This window comes from Ictalurus punctatus, chromosome 10, assembly GCF_001660625.3.
Source record: "Ictalurus punctatus breed USDA103 chromosome 10, Coco_2.0, whole genome shotgun sequence".
Taxonomy (NCBI): Eukaryota; Metazoa; Chordata; class Actinopteri; order Siluriformes; family Ictaluridae; genus Ictalurus; species Ictalurus punctatus.
In genome coordinates, this window is record NC_030425.2 from 11055755 (window position 1) to 11081666 (window position 25912).

At 38.0% G+C, this 25912-nt stretch overlaps 1 pseudogene; it reads left to right on the plus strand.

Moving 5' to 3' along the window:
* The first annotated feature begins 2511 nt into the window (after window positions 1-2511).
* LOC128633726 (spermatogenesis-associated protein 16-like) overlaps window positions 2512-25912 on the plus strand; it is a 48372-nt pseudogene continuing 24971 nt past the window's right edge.

Below are 25912 nucleotides of genomic sequence, written 5' to 3' on the forward strand. Positions count from 1 at the left end.
TATAAGATTATATTCCACTTAATTTTATCTTTCTTTTTTTTAAAAACTCATTTCAGTCATAAATTGTCTTAGTGTATTGGGTCTCATTGTCTTATTCAGATATTTTTTCTACAATATTTTTTCTAATGCTTGAAATAAGCAACAATCAGCCAATTTATATTACTGAGAAATAGACTGAATAGTCTCATATTTCATTTGTCCCAGTTGTCTCATATACATATTTGCTTTACACTTCCAGAGATTCGGGGTTCTATTCACACCTCCGCCATGAGTGTGCGGAGTTTGCATGTTCTTCCCGTGGTTTGGAGGTTTCCTCTGGGTATTCCAGTTTCCTCCCCCCATCCAAAGATGTGCATTGTAGGCTGATTGGCATCTCTAGATTTTCCATAGTGAGTGAATGTGTGTGAATGTGAGTGGCTGGTACCCTGTCCAGGGTGCCCCCCACCTTGTGCCCCAAAGTCCCCTGGGATAGGCTCAGGGCTCTCCACGACCCTGTGTAGGATATGCGGTACAGAAATTGAATGGATGGATGGATAAGACATTTTCATTTGCTAAATATATTATTTTATTTGCAGTACCATAATACGGCCATATGGAGCTCGAGAATGTAAGGAATATTGGAAAAGCAGAAAAAAACTAGTATTAAAATGTTATTGCTTGAATGCTGATGCCTTTGTAACTTGAAACAAGAAGTAGTTCAGAAGTAAGGATTGATATCTGTGCAGTCTTTAACTTAATGAAAAATGCTCTGTCTGCACTGCTGCTTTTAAAGTGACCATGCATAAGTGAATATCTGCAGATAATAACTTTAAACACTACTAATGTCTGAAAGTAGGTCTAGAAAATTTGTTCCCTGCACATATTGGGGATGTCCAAACAAATAACTTTAATAAACAAATAAATATGTGTGCATTTTTATTCCAGTAGACTTAACCAAATTTTCATTTAAAAACGATCCTAAAGCATTTTTAGGTACAGTAATTGCAAAACAATTCACAAAAATGTCTATACTACAATTCTGTTGAGTTCTGGATTCTGATTGGTTAGAAGGGGCTGATTGAGTAAAACATAACTCACAACAGGCTGTGTGGTTATATGAAAACAATTCATGCCGCGGTGGTGGGATACGGCCTGATTGAAAGCAAAGTGAATTATTTACATATAACAGCATGCTCTGGAGCATATAATTCCACTTAAACCATAAAGATTTGCCAATGATTACAATGCTTAATCTATTAAGGAATGACACATTGAACATGTTAACGATTTATTGTTAGATTTCATGTTGTGGAACGTTTGCACCATGACTGTTACTTGTGATGCTTCCCATAAATGTCACAGAAATCTCCCCTAACAAAAAAAAAAAAAAAAAAAAAAAATCTTTGTTAAACAACACATTTTTAAAAATCCAACTATTATTAGTCTTAGAGTATACCGGGTATCTGCTATGCAAGTCCGTCTGTGTCTGCGATGCTACTATAGAAACAGTAACACATTAGAATGACCAAATGAAAATATAAACATATCGCTCATGTTACTGTACAGCGGGACACTACTGTCCATTGGAAAACCTTCTGACCAATCAAATTCGAGAATTATAACAGTAGCTCTGATGAAGAGTGTCTCCAACTGTTTATACTGTAGCGGCTATAACATATGTGCTAACAGTAACGAACGTGTTCCATGTTCCATTGAGAGTTAAAGTGAATATAAATGCAGGAAAAGTGTAACATGTCATTTATTAATCAATCAGTTTTTTTTTTTTTTTTTTTTAATTGTCAGATTGTTGATGTATAAGAGGAATAAAACATTTCAGGGTGTGCTGTAATTGTAAAAACGTTTCTGTGGCATTAAATTTGTTGATTATTGTTCTATAAGAGCACACCCTGTTATGTTTTAGCCATTACATAAAACAGATTCTTGGTCACTTTTTTTTTTTTTTTACTTACCAGCTTATTGGTTTGCCTAGTTTTGAAGACTCTTTTGATAGTTTTAAAATCTACTACTTTTACGATCAACATATAGACAGGGTATATTTCACACTGACCTTTCTGCAAACCATCTTCAATGCTGTTATGAGACTGCACCCTTATGTCCCTCTGCATTATTTAACACTTCTCAGGAAGCATTTCCCTTCTGGCAAATCTCAGTGGTGACCACAATTTCAATATGAAGAGTTCAAAGTGTTAAAAAAAAAAAAGATATTATGAAAATTCAAAGCATAATTTTGCTGAGATGTATGCGCAGTTTTAACCGTTTATTGTAAACATGTATTTATACCTGTATTAATTAATTACTAATGTTGTTATATAACTCTAATATCTACACAGGGTTAAATCCATTAACAACAACAACAACAACAACAACAAACAGGCCAAAGTTGTTTGTGTTTTTGTGTATCTATATCAGCGACTTGTTCTGAATCATGAAGGGCTCCTGCACTACCTTTAAAGGCCGTTTTGCAAAAAGCACAGCATCCACTTCAAATCTGAAATCTCTTTCAGGTTCACTATGGCAAGTTCTAATGGAAACCCAGAGCTCTTGGGAAGCACACACACAGCTCAGCCCAACCTAAGCACAAAGCACACCGAGGATCTAACATCAGCCGCCTCCCAGACATCAACTCTGAGAGAAAAGAGACACAGTGACAGGCCAAAGGGGAGAAAGACACCAGCTGCTGGAAGCCGAGACGGATGGGTACAGGAGGTTGTCGGTTTGCATAATGAACAGCGTCCCCAGTTACCACTGTCGGTCATCTGTTTAAAATGGCTGGTGAATGTTGAGATGGAGTTAGTGCACGGTGACGAACAGGACATTACCCACAAGTCCCCAGCCTCCACCTACTCCCAATTAATGTGTCACAGCAGTGAAACTACAGGCTCTCCAAGTGGACCTAATCTAGCATCTCTGCCTCCAATTGACAAACGGCTCGATACTGCTTTACAGGATGCCGACAGGTACTACAGACTAAAGAAATACACCACTGCAGCTAGATGCTTCACCATTGCCCTACAGGTACTTACCTCACCCGATATTTACATCTCAATGAACCCTGGCCCTTATAAACTGCATTATTTATTGATTTTAATCACACCACCCCAGGGTAAAACAATATGAATACAGGTCATAGTTAAATGCTGAAAACGAAGGGAAAGGGAAAGAGACTCTTTCTCAAACAACATGGCTTCCAGGCTGACTGCTTACAGCCACAAATTTTAATTTCACATTAGGCCTTGTAGCATTTTGTGATGGTGTGAATGTAACGGGGTGTTTTTGTCCTGAAAATAGCTCTAAGTCTGATCACTCACCGGAACCTGTATGCTACATAATCTAAGTCTAATATTTTTTTTTTTAAAATGTGTTGTAATTTAACAAAGGTAAATGTATAATCATTTTCTTGATGCTGTTTTTTTATTAGGACACATTTATTGAACATTTTGAAAGGATTCTCCAGTGCCAGGGGTGGGGGGGTTGTGTTTGCCTCATACCTCCAGGGTTGGGGGTTCAAGTCTCGCTTCCACCCTGTGTGTGCAGAGTTTGCATGTTCTCCCCATGCTTTGGTGGTTTCTTCCCAGAGTTCTCTGGTTTCCTCCTCCAGTCCAAAGACATGCATTGTCAGTAATTGCAATTGTGTTTGTGACTGTGCCCTGTGATGGGTTGGCACCCTGTCCAGGGTGTCCCCTGCCTTATCTTATGCCCCAAGTCCCCTGGGATAGGCTTCAGGCTCCCCATGACCCTGTGTAGGATAAGGAAAATGGATGGATCGACTCCAATGCCAGTGCTTTGTCATGATCAGATGTAAAACTGTTCCTTTAAGTGTTCAGCTATGGGAAAGTCATTGAACAGATGACATTGTGTGGGGGTCCGGATTTTCTCCATAATTTGGTCTTGGCCAATTCCTACCCATCAGCCAACACCCCTACCATACAACAGCTACCAAGCAGGGAAGGTGAAGGCTAACTTGTGCTTCTTCTGAGATGTGTAAATCCAGCCAACTGTTGCTCCTGCTGCATCATAGGGCAATGTAACATACTCTTTTCCATATACATGATTGACTGGCTAGAGCCACTCTGACTGACAGGTTAGAGAGTATGCCATCACAATGGCAATGCTTTGTTTAACGGGCATTACTCAGAAACAACTTCAGTCTAATGTAGGGTGAGAGGAAATTACTCTGTCATGACATTAGCCATCAGTTTTCAATTAGGAATGAACCAGAGGATGTGCTGTTATAGGTAAATAATAAACAAAGGGGTGGTGTTCTGTTTAACGTTGGGCCAATACCAACCTGTACTTCCTCTTATACCACGGCAATTTGCCAATGATTGCAATTTTGATTTATTAGAGAATGACTAGTCATTCTTTTTATCCATTTATTGTTATATTGTATCCATTATACTTACATACAATAATACTTACATACCACTAATATTGGCACCCTTGGTAAATATGAGCAAAGAAGGCTGTGAAAATGTGTCTTTATTGTTTAACCTTTTGATCTTTTGTTAGAAAAAATCACAAAAATACTTTGCTCTCATGGATATTTACCAAGAGTGCCAATATTAGTGGAGGGCACTGTAGTTTTATGTAAGGACCGTGAAATAAGTTCGTTCATGATATCACTTACGTTAAAGCAACTATAAAGACTCTCTCACTCAGCTTGTTTACAAGAAACCACAAAGCACAACTTCCTGAAGTCCTGAAGATTTTCACATACTGCCAAATGTAATGGAACAGATTTACATTTGACTGTTACAAACTGCTGATGCTAGTGACTCCTTCCAAAATGTGAAATAAAAGTTTTCTTACAGAAAATGTCAGCAAATGATTATACATTTTTCTTGGTTAAATAAAAGCACATATTTAAATAAATTGTTCATTAGGTCCCTGTAGATTAGCTCTCACTATAGAAACGATAACTTTAACAAACGCATTAATATAATCCTGTCATTTGAATTATAGGCAGTTCTACTTTTAAAGGCATGCTGTTATAAAAAGTTCATCAACACCTTTTGGCCAATCAGATTCAAGAATTCAATAATAATTCATATTAATTCATCATGACAACTGACATAATTACTTTAATAAATAATAATGTCAGTTGTCATGGAAAGCTAATGTATGTAGGTGATATATAAGGCTTAGGAAAAACCACCAGGAATAATGTGTGATGCATATACAGTATTTATGTCAATCAACTACACATTATCATAAATAACAAAATACACTGGTGTATTTCAATGCAGTGGTGAATATAAATGTGCGGACTGAGCTAATCCTAGCTATCAAATCTGTTCACTATTGCAAGCGCCTACATCAACCTACACTGGACCTAGTCTCTCGTCCAATTCTCTCTCTCTCTCTCTCTCTCAGGATTGCCCCAAAGGTGCTGTGCTTGGGAAACCTTTTAGTGCTGATTGTGAAGACATTTCCAAGGTTGTTGGCTTCATTGAGTCCAGGCTCGTTGCCTGCTACCTGAGACTGCAGAAGCCTGACTTGGCACCGCCACATTCCCACAGGTAAGCATGAGATTAGAGCAAATACACAGAGATCCAACTCCAGATCTAACACATCCAGAAGACAAAGTACCAGGTGCCAAGTATAATTTGGGACTTCTACTGAATAAACTATATCCAGAAAAAAAGAACAGCTTAGGTCAATAATAGACCATTTAGTTTGATCAAACAAAATAGCCTATGCACTGAATATAATTCTATAGGCTTGTGATGTTAAATACTTTATTTTATCAACTATGCAATCATGTGCTTTATTATTAAGGGCAGCATTACAGTTAAGGATTCATAAAGAGGCCATGCTTGAAGTGAAACAAAGTAATTTGTGGCCACTGATATCCACCGCCTGACCTCACTTATCTGCACCTGCTCTGTCTGTTAGTCATGGCCCTGAACCCATCTCCCCTGCACCTCCATTACAGAGAAAGTGAGCTAGAGAGTTCACCTTCCCCTTGCACTATAACTCATCCTGACTGTGTCCTACCTTGAAAAGTTCCCTCTGCTGTAGAAGTAAAAATCAAACCTCTCTGTGGTTCTCTGTGGTTCCACTACTATGATGGATAGAGAGGCAAACGTATGGTCAAGTGCTGAGTTATCATATTGATATATTGACGCATATCCTGTCATCTAGTGACCTGTTTAATTTGAAGAATAACACATATTAGGCTGCTTTCACACTAAGCCTTTTTTCTACACAAAAGAATTTTCCAAAACTGTGGTAAGGAGAAGGCAGCTTTGCATGAGCTTCAGCTTTAAGAAAAGAAAATTAAAAGAAGAGGAATGTTTGTGTGATTAGGCAACATTTAGACCAGTTAATGAGAGTGGACTTTAAGTTGCTTCTAAATAATTAGCAAACATTTATATGCAAATGTTTTTTGGGGTTTTTTTTGTTGTTTTTTTTTTTTTTGGTGATGCAGTGCAAAGAAACAAAACAAAATAAAATTACATCACAGAATTGATGGATTTTCAATTCTGATTGGAAGCTGTTGATTAATTTACTACATTTTTGGCAGATGCTCTTATACAGAGCGACTTACATATATCTCATTTCATACAACTGAGCAGTTGAGGGTTAAGGGCCTTGCTCAAGGGCCCAGCAGTGGCAGATTGGTGGGGCTGGGGTTTGAACTCATGACCTTCTGACCAGTAGCCCAACAGCTTAACTTCTAAAGCAGCAGGCCTGACAGTAGTTCCAGGTGAAATTCAAATGATTTATATTAATGTGCCTGTTTTGATTTGTTATTATTTCCATAACATTTCAACTACAAAAAACAATGATATCTTAGGAAATGAAAATATCTTGAATATGGGCAAATTTATCTCAATTTAATTCAAAATTATGAGATATTTATCAATGAAACATAAGATGACTCAGACAGTTTTTGGATGCTTTTGCACATTTCAAGCATTAAATCATCTTATTCTATTGGCAGGAATTTTTTCTTCTTTCTAGAAATACATGCTTATGATCTACCAATAGAAAAGACTACTAATTATTTGCCAAAGTCTATTACAAGCCTCAGGTGTCAGCACTTTGAAGGGATCAGTAAGTTCTGCGCTTTCTGGTTTCTTTCAGAAAGAGATAAGAGATCGCTGTTATCATAAGTGATACCTGGAACTAACTAACTTGTCTCATGAACATTGCATAACATTATATTGCGTAACTATAAACAGTTAGAACGGATGACGTTGTGAAAAAAAGAAAAATGAGGTATAAGAGGTATAAAACATTAAGGCCTTGATGTTATAGAAAAAAATAAATCTACTTCAATAATCTACAGGGTGGTAGCATAATATCCTATAACATAACCCGTTGTTCTATTCCTGACTTTGTGCATTTTATAGTTAATTAACTGATTACATTGTAATTTTGATTACTTTACACCTTATTGCTCAGTTTCAATAGACACTATGAGATTTTACAATGGAGTGTTGTTCAGAACCTGTGAACCTATATACGTCAGATTGTATTTAGTAACTGAGGATGCCACTGCTACATCTCCATCTGTCACTGTGCCTTACTGTCATTGAAACAAAATATCGATCATAATATATGCAATGTTCATACCTGTTTTTGGAGAGCTAAGCATGGTTTGAGCAATAAAAGTGACACCTAAAACAGCCTCAGAATGGAATCATAAAAAAGAAAAGTAAATGAAATAAAATTTTTGCAAACAGCATCTAGCTTGGATAGTAATTTTTCTCTTTTGTAAGCAGAGGAAATGCTGTAATTATCAGTCTGTGTTTAAATTAAGCAGATGGAATCCGAGGAAAATATTGCTTGTTATGTACAATTCAATGGGGCGAGCTCAAATGGGTGTTCTCAAAGTTAATTCAGTTTTATTGAGAATCTTACACTTAGGAACGAGCTGAAAGCAAGTCAAGGAGAGTGTGATGATGCAAAAGGACTGACCCTGTCACACTGTTGCCATTGTTGCTGACCCTGAATATGGCTCCATGTTTTCATGGCATAAAGTCCGTTGTAATTGTACGCACAAAGGCTTAATCCACACCAACATGGGTAAATTTGAAAAGCATGGCAGTTTTGTTTTTTTCTACCAAAAAAATGCACCTTTTTCAATCCCGATCTCCAAAGATAAATGTGAAAATGATGTTTTTGCATTGTACTGTGGATAAAGGAAAATGCAGCCTTTTGAACATGCTACGTCATGCTTGTCATGTGATCGCCACTATTTCTAGAGGGCTGAAGCCTTTAATTGCTTTGTTTAACTGCTTTGCTTTGAAACTGTGGCCTTCAAGAAACTTGTTTTATGTTCATTGCAGTGTCAAACAAAAGAAAAAGGCATCAATTCTGTCATGGGTGAATCACCAGTACTGATACCCAGCATGCGACTTTCTTTCATTCTTTCATTGCAGGTGGAAAACAGAAAACTTTTGCAAAATGGGCATTTCAGTGGCCAAAATGAAAAAACAGACAAATCAGAATCAAGCATTCAACAGCACTGTGGTATAAATCCACACATATCTGAAAATATTAACTGTGCACATATGTACAGTATGTACATAAATATATTGTATATCTAGCTCTGCTATTGCCACAGCAGGGAATTACTTTTTCTGTTCATTAGTACTTCTTGCTTGATTCTCTTCTTAGCCACATGTGATGTGCTGCAGAGTTTTCACTCTTGACATGTCTAGCACTACCACTTATTCATAGTTTCACTGGTTGTCACCATCTCAGATGACTCATACTTTGCTGGAAAGAATAGCGTGGAGCTGTACGTTTTCTCAGGTGTCTCAACTGAAAAAGCGCATGCTCACAGACTCCTAAGCTCCCTCATGGCTGCTTTCCTCAGCCTGTCCATTTCCCTGGCTGTCAGTTGGTGCCCAGCACAGAATAAGTTGCTTGTTGAGCTTGCATGTATTCCTCCTCTTTGGCCTTCTCACAGAGAACGTGCTTTGAGCGGGATGGCATCTCATCAAAGGCAGCTTTGTCGATTCCTGTCGAACGGATTTTGTATATATTAGCTGCATACACAGCGGCCCTGAACAAAACAATTTGGATAAAAATGCCACAGTGGCAGGGGATTTTTGAGGTTCTTTGAGATGACACATTGTTTTTGAATTGCAGGGATGCGCTCATCTCTGTTTTGTTTTGGGGTGTTTTTTTTTACATCTCGCTTTCTCTCTCGTTCTGTTTCTCTGTCATGTCTTTAGGTTGCTGTTTTCTAACAAGGCTGTTTTATAGTCTGCCAAAATAGGAGTTTGTCAAACTGCAAACATTTATTTATTTATTTATTTATTTATTTGTGCTGAAGCAAATGATTAGGGGAAGATAGTATGGAGAAATATTACGTCGAGATTCGTTTTGCTTGCAGCTATAATTTTAAATAGTGCAAAAGTGTAGAGAAATGCCCATGCTAAAATTTGCACTACATGGTCTTGGTCTTGTTAGAACCCTAACTTATGTGGTTTATTTATTAGTCAATAATCCTGATTAATGAATTCAATTATCAACTTAAATAATCAGCGCCCTCAAGGATAATTGTTGCTATTTAAATTAAAATTAGAGTCCACAATTAATTACAGTGCCATCATACGGTGGAGTGAGTAGCATATTGGTTTCAGAGCTGCTGCAGTGAGGTGTGTGTGGGTGTGTGTGTGTGTGGAGGTGTGTGTGCGTACGTGCATGCCTGAGCGAGTCAGAAGCGTATTCCTCTGTCAGCTATAGCAATATATGCAGGCCTGTCAGTCATGATCAGGCACATCAAAGATGCAATTAAGTTAGAGGTTCAAGACAGTAGAGCTCCGGCTAATACACTATCATGACTCAGGCTCTTTGATTGTCCAGCTCGAGAGTGAGTTATTGCTTCATCTATTATTCTCTGCAGGTTAAATTCAGTTGTTCAGGTGCCCAGTTGTAAATTAATGGCATGTCTTTTTTTTTTTCCTTGTTGAGGTCTAAGAAGAATAAAGAGGCTTTTAGACTGAGATATGGATCAGCATATAAATAATATAGCCAGGAAGTCTTGGCAACCAATCTGTGCCACTAGAGACCTTTGCTGTTGTTTAAGATGTATTTTATGTTGTTTCCCTCAAGGGCACAAGGTCACTAAATAAAAAATAAGGATTTTTCCCCCTATGCTCTAAAGTTCATGTAGCCTTTAACTCACATGGTTAAGCATAATATTAGAGTGAGTTTAACCTGCAGGCTTTTCAGGGCTTGCCATTGACACACAGAGTATCATATAGAAAAGCATCCTGCCTTTTTGAATGCTCGTACTTGGACTGGAACATGCCACAAACACAGTAAATGAATGTTCTAAGAGGATAACGTTGCTCTGCTTTAATATGTCTAATGCTTCATAGCCGTGAATAATTCAGGCAAAGCAATAAGGAGGAAGAAGGATTGTAAGGTGGTAAGAGAGAAACCTACTGATTTTTCACACACTGTCTGAAACACCTGGAAGGACCTTGGTGATTCATCCAGCTCGTCAAAAGCGAGGTGTCAGCCATTCAATTATGCTCGGCCGAGCTGCAACTAGCATATGTAAAGCGCTGGAAACACACCGTTAATTTAGCCAGGCGTTAAGAAGTTGTGTGTGTGCATGAGGCTGCTTTTGCTGGAGTGGCCCATGTGTTCAAACACAAGACAGCAGTTCACGAGGAACAGCTAGAAATGAAGCTTCCGAGTCGACTATGATAGCTGGCAAGCTGTTGGGGAGTGTTGATTGAGGGAGGAAAAAGTATTGCACGGTGCTAACGCAGGAGACCTGCCTGTCTCACTGTTTGTTTAACTTGCAAGTCTCACTCTCCCTGTCATTGCTCATCTTGCCATCCTGTCTCACTGCTTGTTTCATGATCTGTCTCATGGTCTGTTACTTTGGCAGTCCCAGCAGCTCCTGTCAGTGGCAAATCTCAGTAATGAGTGAAAAAAAGAGAAATCTTGTTTTTTCTTTCATACTCCTGATCAAGGAGAAATCTGTTTTTCTTCGGTTTCATCATATTGCTGATCAGACAGATAAATTCAGTCAAATTTTAAACCAATCTGGTCAGTAGCACAGGAGATGAATCATTGCACATCATAGCATATTTCTTTGTCATCACCCGCTTTCATGTCGCAAATGTCTCATAATTTTTAAATGACTAAAAGAAATAACTTCTTTGTGTTCAGGATTTGTTGTGCTTTATATCACAGCGCTGCTGAATTCTCAGGTCTTGAGGTGTTGATTAATTTTATATAACAGCAGGTTTATATTAATTTGCATGTTCTAATATGTATTTGTTTCTATAGTAACTCATTCAGATGGACTTGGTGGGCGCTCCACACAATCTAAGGCTAATAATAAATGAATTAGTTTAGTTTCACATTTAAAACAACAGTTGTTGAAACCAAAGTGCTGTACAGGAAATATAAAACAAAAATTCAAACAAAATTAAAGAGTAAACAAAAACCAAAGATAAGACCAATGAAAAATTTACACCCTCAAATAAAACAAAGAATACAAATAAGTCTTCAAAGAAGATTTAAACAGAAACGGAAGGAGAAAGCCTGGTCACCTTTAGCCTTAAAACGTGAATGAATTAAGAAAATGTTTTGTTATTTAAGAAAGAAAAATCATCGGTGATATGCTGAAAGGAGTTTTTATTGGATATATAAAATGATTTTTTTTCTTTACTGTTTTTATTTATTTATTTTTATATTAACAGTAAGTAAGATTTTTTTTTTTACAACAATAAAGTTTACACTTTCCAGTTAGTCTGTAACATGATAAGCTTTGGGCCTTATTTCCTTCAAAAGCGAGAAAAAAGAGATGGTAGCGTGGGGAAAGCTGTTTACAACTGTTATAAAGTAATTAGTAACAGGAAGTAACTTTCTGCATTCCACAACATTATATGTAATGATAAACAAACAAACAAAAAACGAAATGTGTTGTTTATTAATGAAAAAAAAAAGAGGAATAAAACACTTCACATTGTGGTGTTATACTGTAGGAAAATAATCCACGTTGTGGTGGTACAGTAAACCCTGGGTTTTTCCCCTTGCTTTCTAATCCTATTTGATCTATAATTGATACAATGCAATAATACAGCAGCTCAATTTTAGCTTTGATTAAAGCCAATTCCAGAAAACATGTTTATAAATATCCTTCTTAATTCACAGGAGCAGCCACCTAAATCCCATCCATTTCCGGAGCCATCTCCAACAGGCAATGGTGTATCGATTGCTGGGCAAGCCCTGCAGGGCAGCGAGGTAAAAATTAGTATTAATGGGAGGCTGGTGGGGAACAGGGGGTGGGGAACTTCTCTCTCCCCCAATGAAGATGAAGATAGATTCACTGCGGAGAAAAGCTTCCAGTCGTTTACCAACAGAACACGTGCCTGCTTGGTGGGTTGTCCGACCTGCATGTATGCTGTCAGGCTGTTCTGGGGAAATAGGTTCGTGGAAATACATAAATACTAACAGCTCAGTGAAGTATAAATGGGGTGGAAGAGCTATTAGAATAGAACTGTATTCATCTCTACCGCTGCCATAACAAAGTGGGCTCTTGCTGCATTTTCAGTATTGTTAAGTTTGCCATTGCATTCTAACGATGTGATTATCGTCTGTCTGCGTGCACACCTCCATTGTGTTATGCATGACAGTTGTCATTAATTATTGAATGCTGAAGCAAATGAGTGCATGGGGTTCCACTTATTTTAAGGATGTCATTGTTTTTCATCATTGCTGAGTCAGGTTAACCCTGCTGAAATAGATAAGGACAGGTATTAGCTGACTATAAACATCTCAGTCTCTGATTTTCTCTCAGCATCAGTTTGTATTTATCTCATACCCACGTCCCTGTTTCCTGTTTGAACTTCTGCAGGCAGAAATAGATCCTCTCTGCCTCCCTGCCTACAAATTTAGCATTACTATCCCAGGGGAAAGAGCTGATTTGCCGGAACATTGCAGAAGTGCATTTGGAAGATGTACGTGGTATATCACACCAGCCAACTGCGATTCCCTTAATTTCACTGCCCTACAGTAGCTGTGCAGATGTGGCCTGTCTTTTCCTCCTAGCTATATACAGTATAATGATACAGTATATAACTCCATTTCCTCATGACCATTCCAAAGTGACCAATCAGCATGTTCATCTCCAGTGGAATTGTTCCAATTTGGAAAACTGAACAATTTTTGCTGACTAAAAAAAAATGCATGATAATACAATCTCTTCCGTCAAAGCCTAGCACCCTGCTGTCCTCCTAATCATATACTTCCCCTTCTTTTTCAGGCATGAAGTAAACTTGTATGTATGTATGTATGGTAAAGTTATATAAAAAAAAAAATTCCTGTCACTTATTTTTTTACTTTATTTTTAAAGTAAATTAAAATATAAAACAAGGAAAACCTGAAAAAATAAATATTTATGTTTATTATTTAATTTATGTTTTAAATATGATTTTAATACTGACAGTTACCTGAACTCAAAAATTGTAATGGAAATAATGATGCAAATTAAAAATAAAATTGAAATAAATGTCCAGATTAGATTCTGATTTGTCAGAAATAGCAATGGTTGATTTTCTTAATAGTGACAGCTATAGTAGCAATGAATCCAGGGATGTGTATAGAGCTCACAGAAACTGGTGTTGGTATTTAACAAACAATAATATGATTAAGCCTTCTCTTATTAGACTCTTGTTTTTTTTTGAAGGAGTCACCAGTATCAGTGCTTTGTAACATTCAGGGGTTTTCCAGCATGGGCAAAGTCCTCAGGACAAAGCTGTTTCCCATGTCTCAGTACATTCAGTCTTATTACAGTTGAAAAAGAGATCAAAAAGAGGCTTGCATGGGAGTGACTGTTTATAGTTGATTAAACATAAGTGATAACAGGAAATAGCTTGTTTCATAGATGTTCCATAGCATTAAATGTACCTACTAATGGATTTTTTTTTTTTTTAAATGAGGCATTGCTCATAAATTAGTTAAAAATAATAGCTGAAAAAGACCAGAATATAACACTTTGGGATGTGCTGTAATAGGAAAATAATTAACTCGGGAGTGATAACCACATCACACTACCCTGAAGTTTATTGATTTCCTATAGCAACATGTTTGGAAAGGTTTTATTCCTTATATATTAAACAAAAACCAATCAGAATAGGTGGCTGGTTCTAACAGTAATGCTACAATAATAATAATTTAAATATAATTGTGACACTAGGACAGGTTTCTCTCTGTGTATGACATCTTTACCCAAAGTGCAGGAAACAGATGCAGGAGTCTAAATTCTTACTGTCATTAATTCTCCAATAATGATCCAGTAAATGCTTAATTTGGAAGTGACTGTATTTGCCAAGTACATTGCAAATGAGTCCTCTAGTGGAAATGCAATTGTTCTGAACCAGTCGCTTTCACTTCACTTCAGTGACGTGCACGTACAGTAATAACTGTGTGTAGTGTAGACTGACTCACCTATCATATCATCCGAGTGAGTGACACATCAAATATTGAGCTCAAAAATGGGAATTATTCAGGAAAGCAATATCACTTGATTTGTGCTGACAGAGACTGACCCCAGACTATAAGCATTATAGTGAACACTGTGTTACCTTACATGGCTGTCACCAGATATGTAGATATAAGCATTACAGGACAAAGACATGGCCCTTACACTATGGTACTGTTTTCTGTACAGTAAAAATATTTTCCAGTGTTAGCACCAAGTATGTTGATTTACATACTAATCTGATAAATCAACCTCCATTAATCAACACAACTAAATATAACATTACAGCTATTTCAGGAACAGATAGAAATGGAAATAAGAGTAGTAAAAATTTAAACAACTTTCGTTTCAAAAGAGTTCTTTACTTCCAATCACTGGAGTTCAAAACTGGACTCCAAACTTTCAGAAAAAGTCATGGCTCATTTACAATTGAGTTGATTCTTTGTGATATGTATGTTGGGCCAACATACATTTTGGTGATTGAACAAGTTAGTACTAGTGGTGGAAAGTCACTGAAATTCATTCATTCATCTTCAGTAACCACTTTATCATGGTCAGGGTGATGGTGGATCCAGAGCCTATCCTGGGAACACTAGGTGCGAGGCAGGAATACAACATGGATGGGAAGCCAGTAAGGCACCATGCACACACATTCACACCTAAGCACCACATAGCTTAGCCAAGCCACCTACTGGCATGTTTTTGGGAGGTGGAAGGAAACCAGAGAACCCAGAGAAAAGCCATGCAGACACAGGGTGAACATGCACAGAAACTGATTACTGATTAGCGCCATGATCCTGTTAGACAATATTCTTCTAGGTCACCTCAGAAGAAATATAATGGGGAGGTATTGTTTGTTTTGTTTGTATGTATGTATGTATGTATGTATGTATGCTCATTCCAAATATATACTTGTAAGAGATTTGTTCTGGATAGTGAGCATGGAAACCCCATTCAACACATTTTGGAGGAATCCATTCAGATGATGAACTGAGAGTTTGGATCGTCTGACGGATCCGTTGTCTTGTTAAATGATCAGATGTCACACAAACTACAGTTACTCTTTTTCTGCCACTCATACAGTTAAGACAAAGCATTTGTCAACTTATACAGGGATAGATTGACTTTAAATGTCTAGCTACTTGCTTAGCCAAACAAAGAGAGACTGGTAAGAACCAATGAATGTTTCTAACCACTTGAATTCCAGTTGAACTTACATCATGACATGGTTAGCTGCAGCAGAGGCTCCTGACTATAGGTTTTGGTGGGGAAGGACAATATTAATAATATAGCCTAGACATAGCCTCAAACAAAATTGAGTGGCTATCACACTTGACTTGCTATCAGTTACTATCTAGTGAATTTATAATGAGGCTTGGCCTTTATCGAGCCTTGTGCTGTGTTTTAATATCAAGTGCATTTCCTGCCAAAGGACAGATCCAGCAAGACATGCAGGTTGCTACCTTAAAAGTCTTAATAAGAACATCCATCAGCCATGACAGCTGTTTTGTTTGCCATGTTGTCTTCACTTGTTACCTACTCAGAAAATAGCTTTGGTGCATCTTGGCTATTAAGGCTTTAAGGTGCTTTCCACGGGCGACTGACGTACAGAATATAATGACAAAACCATCTTTCTTAATGAATGCAGCTGATTGGATGGAGAACCGAGATGACGAATCAGATAGAATGAGCATACAGTCATGCTTTCTGCAATAAAAACCCTATGCTTATTAATCTCTAATAAGTAAATGCCAGTGGTATTTTATTTCCACACCTTTGTTGAGGTTATTCCAAAGGGTTCTTCTACTTTCTCACATAGCTGTACTTTTAGTTCAAAGATTTGAATGTCTGTTGTAGTGAACAGGCCAGAGAGTCCTAAAACCCATTGGGTCAGCGGCATGTACATGAAGAGGTGCAATACACTCGCAATACACAATGAATTGATACTTTGGATGGCTATTAAATGTGTCATGTGCTCTCTTGAAGTTAATAAGACAAAAAAAATGCAGGTTGTCATGTTACAGAGAAACACAAACACAAAAGTGGTCCTGAAGACTCTGCCATGGTGGAAAACTTTCATACTGTTACAAAGCGCTGACAGTGGAGACTCCTTCGATAAATGTTCTAGAAACATCTCCTTACAGGAAACTTCACCCCCTCAGTGATTTTCATTGTTGAACAATGACACATTTTCTTAAAACTGATTATTATTAGCTTTAGAGTATGTACTGTATATGGTCCATCATGCAAGTCCCTGTGAATGAGTTATTAGTGTAGAAACAATCTTTTTTATTGCAAGTGCATTCAAACATGTTCTAGAAAATTAATCCCGGTATTAACCTTTTGACTAATCGAGATTTCAGCTGCACTGTGGTATTAAATAAAAATACAAATGTTCTTAAAAATATACTAAATTGATTAATACAATAAATAAATGATAATAAATCAGTTTATTGTTTGGTTCAAATTATACAATAATATAAATGTGTGCATTTTAATAATTTACTCTGTAGTACAGACATCTGATTTGCAAAGCTTGAACCTATGCTGATGTTTTTTTCTTTATAAAAAAGGTAGAAGAAATGTGCCAGAGTCTGTGGAGCCAAGAATGTAAAAAAAATGCTGATGCCAGAGCAAAACAATGCAAAGCAGCAGATGCCAATCTCACTCTTTTCACCATGCTGAATTAGGGAGATGCTGTGTTATTCATAGGCATTGTTTTTCTGCATAAGTTAGCACCTTATTCCAACTGAAATGTGGCCTTTCACAAGCTCTGAGTGCCTGCGAGGAAGTTTTTAAATGATACAAGACCACAGGTTTGGGGCAGCAGCATGGACTAGCTGTCACACAGGCCAAGACTTTTTCTGTTGCCTTCCTCTCTCTCTCTCTCTCTCTCTCTCTCTCTCTCTCTCTCACACACACACACACACACACACACACACACATAGTGCAAACACCTCTTGTTTTCTGGGGGCATAATAGTCTCTCACACTCGCTGGTCTCCACATGCCATCCCTAATGGCACAATTTTTGCTGCAGTGCCCACAAAAGGCCTGCACTGTCAGATTCATTATTATCTTGGTCTGATATTCCCTATTCTGATATCTTTCACCAGCTCGCAGTCCTGCTCAATTATGTTTCACTCCTGTACTGCTGCTTTTGCATTCCTCTGAGATACATTTTATTGTAGGTGTGCTCCATGTAGCCAGTGCGAGTGAAAGAACAAGAACTTTGAAATGAAGTCAATTCCCAGCTTGCAGGACTGAACTGACCTCAAGAGTGAATGGACATGAGAGTGGTTTATGCCAAGCAGGTACTGGATTATTTTTTGATTCCTCTGTACCATGTTTAAGACATCTAGCACACATGTACCGAGGCTCATCGCTCATTAGAGAAGAGACTGTGTCAAAACAGAATTATTGACTGTTATCACCCATGTTACCTTGGGCACGGTGCAAAGGGGATTAAGTGCTTAATTTACATTATTGGCAAGCTCCTTTTATAGTTCAGCTCTAGTACAGTGGGTTAAAAGGGGGTTTTAGACCTATTCTGTGCATGAGGAAGATAAGTGGTATATTTACTCTGTAACATGCACATTTGTCTTACTATCTTTGTGAGGACCTTCATTTAAAATACATTATAGGGCCAAAATTATGTGTACACACACCCATTCCCATTGACTGTCTCTCTGTTTCAAATGCAATTCGCATGTAATTTGAGGGTTGGGTGAGAAACAAGATAAAGGAGATATGACTTTTGGCACTCATCAGACAACCTGACTATAGTATAAGCATAAGGCCATGAAGAGACTGATGACTGTTAACCAGTGATAGAAAGAGCCCAAGCACCTTCACCGCAATGGAAAAGCACAGACAGATATGAACCTAAATCAGCCCTTGTAGGCACTTAACCAGGTGATCCACCTCCCTCTGGGTAAATGTCATGTTTACTGACAACATTTCAATCCCTGACAGGAAAAGTAGGTAGCGTGCTTAATTATTTGTAAACATTTAATTGGCATTTACACCCGCGAGGATTGCACAGTTAACCTCAGCAGGACATTTGCGCATTCTCATCAAGGATTAATCAGGCGAGCCGTCAAACGAGGCCTCCTGACGTTGAAGCTGAGCAGAGCACTCAAACCGATCGCGATGGCATTGTTTTTCTTCAGAGCTCGATGAGACCTAAGCTGTCCCTTTTGCTCAATGATGAACATGAAACTGCTTCTGCTGAAGAGATTTGACATTAAGTGACTGTGGGACACACCCCCTGAGAGACGTCCACAAGGTCATTAGACAGTCCCCATTGCACAAACAATAGCTGCACTCATGGTTCCAGTTTGTTCACAATGATGGCCATTGATCTAAAGGTGACGACTTGGCTAAGTTACCCAGCAATCAGCACCTATTGAGTGATTGGCTGTCTCAATCAGCCATCATTACCAAGTCTGAGAACAAAACCTGGACTTATTATGGAGATTATCTTCAAGTGGTCTCTACACAGCATGCAGCTGGCGCTACACATTGCTAGCCACAGACTGAGATGATGGAGTTGGGAGAGCTAAAGCCATGCTACTCTAGTCTGCAGTAAAAGCAGACAAAAAGGAGGTGAATATCACCCAGAGCATAGGCTCAAAAATGGTTATTATTGCAGGGGAGTCATAAGTCATTTTTATATTTCTGTATTTTTTATCTAAACCTGGCAACATGAGAGGATAGTTACGAGGGGACCCCAGATATTTAATCCTTTAGCCTGTTATGTAAGAAATAAAACACTATGTGGTGTTCTGTTATTGCAAAAATAATCAACATGTTGGTGTGTTAGAGTTGATGATGTTCCTAGAACTCACATGTCTCAAAGTGTTTTATTCCTCTTATACCACATTGTACTGCTGTATTTATTTTTTAGTATTTACAAAGCACTCTAACATTGCATTATTTATCCTTTTATAGTTAGATTTCATTTTGTGGAACATCCACAAAACAGTTTCCTGTAATCTTTTACATTATAACAGCTATAAATAGGCATTCCTTCACCATCTTTTCCTCTCATAAAGTTAATAAGACAAAAAAAAAGCTTGTCATGCAGCAGAGAAACCACAAAACACAAAGTCGGCTGTCTTGAAGAGTTTTCCGTGTTGGAAAACTTGAAGGAACAGTTTTATCTCTGACTGTTACTCTGACATCTTTTTTAATCTGTTTATGTTTGTGTTTCTGCCATACAAGTCCTTGTGAATGAGCTGTTACTATAGAAACAATAACGCATTAGAAAGAGTGCATTAATAAAAACCCTGTGATTTGCAGCCAGAGCTATTGTTAGCTGTTGCTATTGAAGATGAATCAATGCTTTCTGACCAATCAGAAATGAAAATTTAACAGTGCTGTTGTATACATTTCATTAATGTATTAATGAGTGGGTTCTTCAGGATGAAAGTAAATATAACATAAAACAACGGCAACAAGAATAAACACAATAATTAAAAAAAATAAAATTTATTGAAGCAAAAAAAAAAAGTGATTCAACACCTATGATGCATGTGAAAAACTAATTGCCCCCTTAAAATTTGGTTGTGTCAACTTGTGCAGCAATAACTGCAACCAAATGCTTCTGATAACTGGAGATCAGTCTTTCACGTACTTCTGGGACTAGGATTTACTCCTACACTTTGGATCATTGTCTTGTTGCATAATCCAGTTGCGTTTGAATTTACGGACTGAAGACTGGATATTCTCCTTCAGGATTTTCTGGTAGAAAGCAGAATTCATGTTTCCTTCAATTATTACAAGTTGCTCAGGCCCTGAAGCAGCAAAGCATCCCCACACCATCAAACTTCCACCACCATGCTTGACCATAGGTATGATGTTCTTTTTGTGGAATTCTGTGTTTGGTTTGCGGCAGATGTAACAGGATCCCTGTCTTCCAAACAATTCCACTTTCGACTCATCAGTCCACAGAACATTCTCCCAAAAGGTTTGAGGATCATCATGGTGTGTTTTGGCAAAATTCATATGAGCCTTAATGTTCTTCTGAGTTCACAGTGGTTTTCACCTCATCACTCTTCCATGGATGCCATTTTTTCCCAGTGTCTTTCTGATAATGGAGTCATGAACAGTGACCTTTTGATGCAAGAGAGGCCTGTAGTTCCTTTGATGTTGTCCTTGGCTTTTTTGTGACTTCCTGGATGAGTCGTTGCTGTGCTATTGGAGGGAATTTCAGAAGTTTGGCCACTTCTGGGAAGGTTCACCACAGTGCCAAGTTTTTCCATTTGGAGATAATGACTCTGACTGTGGTCCTTTGGAGTCCCAGAGCCTTTGAAATAGTTTTGTAACCCTGATGTATTTCAATCACTTTCTTCCTCATTGTTTCTGGAATTTCTTAAAATTTTGGCACAGTGTGTTACTGGTTAAGACCTTTTATCCAACCTCATGATGTTGAAAATGTTCTATTTATTTTCATAGATTTGGAGAATTAGTAACTACCCAGGCCCAGTCGGTATTGGATAACTTTTTTTGCTTCAATAAATAACATTATCATTTAAAAATTGTATTTTGTGTTTACTCAAGTTGCTTTTGTTTAATCTGAGATTTTGTTTTAATATCTGAAACAATTTAGAATGAGATATACTCAAAGACAGAAGAAATTACCATACAGTGTTGTAAAATACATTTTCACAGCACTGTAAGCCATTTTTTAAAGCAGCTTTTTAATTTGCAGTATTTTTTTAATGCTGCAGTATGTCTATGTCTATTACTTTATTGATCAGTTGTTGAATTGCACAATATTGTATAATACTGCATGTACACACAATTCAAGCTAGGAATATTACATTAGGAAAACAACATAATATGAACAAACTTTGATATTGATTCAGAACAGAGTACTGCAGACCAGAAAGATTAAATGCATTCCCATTCTAGCATAATCACTTAAATGTTATTGAGATTGAGGGTGCACAAGTATAACATCCTTGGACGTTGCATGCGTATATATGCCTCTTTTCTCTGCCCCACCACCTATTGAATATGTGCCCGCTCTCTTGTGCCTCTTCCTTCACTGAAGTGTAACATCTTGATTGAAAGTTGTCTGATACTGTTTGCGTGTCTTTGTCCTTGTCATTAGGAGTGCCATGATTGCTGACTATGTGTACGGCTATCTGGAGATGGTGAGCCGACTATAAGCAAGCTCATCAAACTGTATTGGCAGGTGAGGACAGATAGGCCTCCAGACACATGCACAGCCTCTGCACCCAATCACAAGTCCAATGAATGATTATTGCTTAAAAGACTGGCCACTGACATTGCTCTGTGCATATCAATCAGTCAGAAAGCCTGCATAGCAGTAAAGACTTTATAGTGTATAACAACGAGGTAGAGCAGTCGCCTGTTTTTTTAATTCTACACCTGGGTATGTAATGTCCTTATTAATGCAACACTATATTAATGCTATAGAGATGCTATAACGAAACGTTATCTGTGATGTATAATACATCTGACAGTAATCAGAGCTCTGAGGAATATTTAATTTTATGAGTGCAGTTTTATATTTTGGAAAGGGACAGAATCAAGATGCTAAAATGGTGATGCCACAATTGAGGTGCCATTTACAATGATCATCCTTAACATTAAAACCACCTGCATAATCTTGTGTAGGTTCCCCTTGTGCCACCAAAACAGCTCTGACCCATTGAGGCATGGACTCCACAAGACATCTGAAGGTGTGCTGTTGTATCTGGCACCAAGACACTAGCAGCAGATCCTTTACATCCTGTAATTTGCCATAGTGTATTGTAATTTGTGAGGTGTGGCATCCATGGATTGTACTTGTTTGTCCAGCACATCCCACAGATGCTCAATCGGACAGAGATCTGGAAAATTTGGAGGCCAATTCAACACTTTGAAGGCCTTTTTCATGTTCCTCAAACCATTCCTGAACAATTTTTGCAGTGTGGCAGGGAGAATTATTCTGCTGAAAGAGGCCACTGCCGTTAGGGAATACCGTTTCTATGAAGGGGTGTAGTTGGTCTGCAGCAGTGTTTAGGTGGTACATGTCAAAGTAACATCCACATGAATGCCAGGACCCAAGGTTTCCCAGCAGAACATTGCCCTGAGCATCACACTTCCTCCGCCTGCTTGCCTTCTTTCCATAGTGCATCCTGGTGTCATCTCTTCCCCAGGTAAGTGACGCACATGCATCCACATGCATGCCGCTTGGACTGCCGCTTTCCCAATGCAACACTTGACATCCGCTTCTGCATCCCCATTCTGAACGATGATACTGCCCAGCTAGGTGAACTTCTCCACCCTTTCCAATACCTGTTGACTGACTGCTATCTCTCCTCTATGGCCGACGTTTTTATATACATATGATCTTCGACTTTTCTGCGCTTATCCTGAGGCTGACTTTGCTTCTTCATTGAGGTCTGTCATTGCAGTCTGCCATTTTGTCCTATTCTCCTCGAGCAGTGCAATGTCATCGGCGAAGTCCAGGTTGCCCAGGCGGTCTTCATCAGATCAGTGAATGCCCTCTCCAATGCGGGCTCCTGCACGCTGCCTGACATAGTCAAGGGCGACAAGGAAGAGGAGCGGGAACAGGATGCAGCCCTGTCTGACACCAATGATCTCGAAGAAGTCTGTGTGGCTGCTTGCGTTATTAATGCAGCAACTTGACCGGAGGTACAGGTCCCTAAAAATGTTAATGAATACATATGGCACGCCGTAGAGCCGCAACATCCGCCACAGGGACTCTCAATGAATGCTGTCGCTGTATACTACTGTAATTAAATATATTTAGTGTTTTTGTTAATTCTATGATAGAAAGCTCAACCCTGTTACTTGTGGCCTGAGATAGTTTAACACATTTTCTGAATGTTTGAATGATGGTTTTCTTAAATACAATGTTTCAAAAATATATTTAACAGTAATGTTACATAGTAACATTTTTAAGAGCTACAGTACGAGGGCTAAATTGCAAAACAATCATGGAATCACCTAAAAAGTGTAAAGATAGCAAAAGAATATGCTAATATTGTTGTCACAGACACACAGACACATGAGCATATTACAATCTTGGAAAAAGAAGTTCAATCTAGAATTATTTGTCTATAAAAGAACCCATAAAGTCTCTGTGAAGAATACTACAACAAAGCATTTCCTTAAAAGAGAGTGTTCCAAATAACCCCATCAACAAGCTAAGAACATTTAACAATCATTGATTTTTTTCTTTCTTTCTTTATTTATTTTTAAAACAAAATTCAGTAATTTAAATGCCAGTCAATGCAGAAAGAACGTTGCCTTACTTACAACATGCAGTTACCACTCTGGAGTCTCAAAGTATTTTATTCCTCTTACTCCACAAATGCTCTTATTATTTTTATTATTAACATAGTAGTACTCTAACATTCATATATAGTTAGAGTTCAGGCTTTTATGGAACAAACATGAAACAAGTTCCTGTTATCTTTGACATTATATAAGCTTCCGTTATTAGGTTTCAGGTTCTCCTTTACTACCATTATGTGTTACGTCTCAGTTTTTATTTTCACCTACTTTCCTTAAGTACATAACTAATTATTTATGCAAACATTTATTTTTAGTACACGTGATCTGCTCTACCTCAACTCCTTTTACACAACCTAAATTGACCCTTTTAAGTATAAAATTATGCGCATTGTAATAGTGCGCTAGTTCACTGGCTCCCAAACCCAATTTGATGTTTTCCCTCATCTAATGCACCCTGATTTAGCTCATTCACTAAGCTTCCAAACCTTTCATGAGCTGAATAAGGTGCATTCAAACAGGGGAAAAACACCCAAAAAAAATTGCAGTAGATTAGGTCCTAAGGACTGCCATTGGGATTCAGCGCACTAGCACAAAATATAGCTGCTAGGTAGTCCCTTGTAATGTGCATGCAAATAAGAATTTACTTACGTGAAATTGTCTCTTTCATTTCAACTCCAGGGGAAGTTAAAATGGTTTGAAAGGTTTGTTCACATCACTAAGGGTAGGTTGTATCTCCAGCCAAGCCACAATTTGCATTCACTTGAAGGCAGATGAGTGTGGCTTAGCTTTCAGTGTACATCAAGCACTTTTCCTTTTTATTATTATTTTTTAAATTAATTTCCATCTCACATGGATTTCATTTCATCTATGTGTGTTTGTCCTGATGGCCCTCAATATAAAGAGCAGTATTTTTCATCTCCACAGCCCCCTTCATTGTCCCCTTTCTTTTCATTTTTCACCGCTGAAAGGCTCGCTGTACAATAGCTCATTTACCACCACTCACACTATTACTGTGGTACAGAGCCATGCTGCCCTCACCACTGTTAATGCCTAAGTGACTTTTTTTTTTTTTTTGTCTCTGGGCATGTTTAAAGGTGGACAGGGTAAAGCCATCATTTTGACTTTTCACCATAAACAACATCCAGACACACTATTGGTCATTGTGAGAGCATCATCATAATCACTTTTGTGAGCATCTTTGATCTATTTCATAAATATCAGTGTTGACTGTGCTGTAGCTATATATGTGGAGGTCTGGGAAAACCCATCACATGTCGCTCCAAGTGAATTCTGAATTGTGCTTTGAACAAAATGGGTTTTTCTTCGACTTTAAGAAAACATATACCACAGCACTAAAATGGCTCTGACTGTAGTGCTGGCTGCAGTTCAAATTCTAGGTTTATATTAATGGACTCATTCAGATACATTATTGTTTCTATAGTAACAGTCCATCTACGGGGATTTTTATGGCACACAGTCCACGTCATCTAAGAAAAGAAAGAAAGAAAAACATCTATTCGGTGATATAGTGAGCTTTCTGTAGGAATACATTTATATGATATTCGTGGTGAGAGTCTTCAGGACAGAGAACATTGTGCTCTCTGGTTTCTCAGTCACATGACAATCTGTATTTCTTTGTCTTATTAAATGTACTGTGTGTCATTTATTAATAAATTCTAAATTGTGAGTGTAGGGTTCTTTTTGCTGTGGCAAAAGAGGAATAAAACACTTCAGGACATGCAAGTATTGGAAAACAATCCACTTCTCACCACCCCGTCATTGATTATTTTCCAATAACAGTACGCCCTGTCATCAACCTTAACAGAAGTACAATATATGCCCAAAGAAAGATACAAATTTTACGGATTAGGTAAAAATGAGACACATGGGCATGTTTGACTTGGATTCAATGGAAAGGCAAATGTATATCCATCCATCCATCCATCCATCGTCTACCGCTTACTCCTTTTCAGGGTCACGGGGAACCTGGAGCCTATCCCATGGAACATCAGGCATGAGGCGGGGTCAAATGTATATCAATGAGTTTAAGTAAATGAGTGTAAGTTAAATAAAAAGTTATTTTTTGTACCCATGTTTTGTAGCAATTTTACTGATTACTAATTCACACACAGTAGCTTTTTCATTAGAAGAAACCACTTCAGAAAGG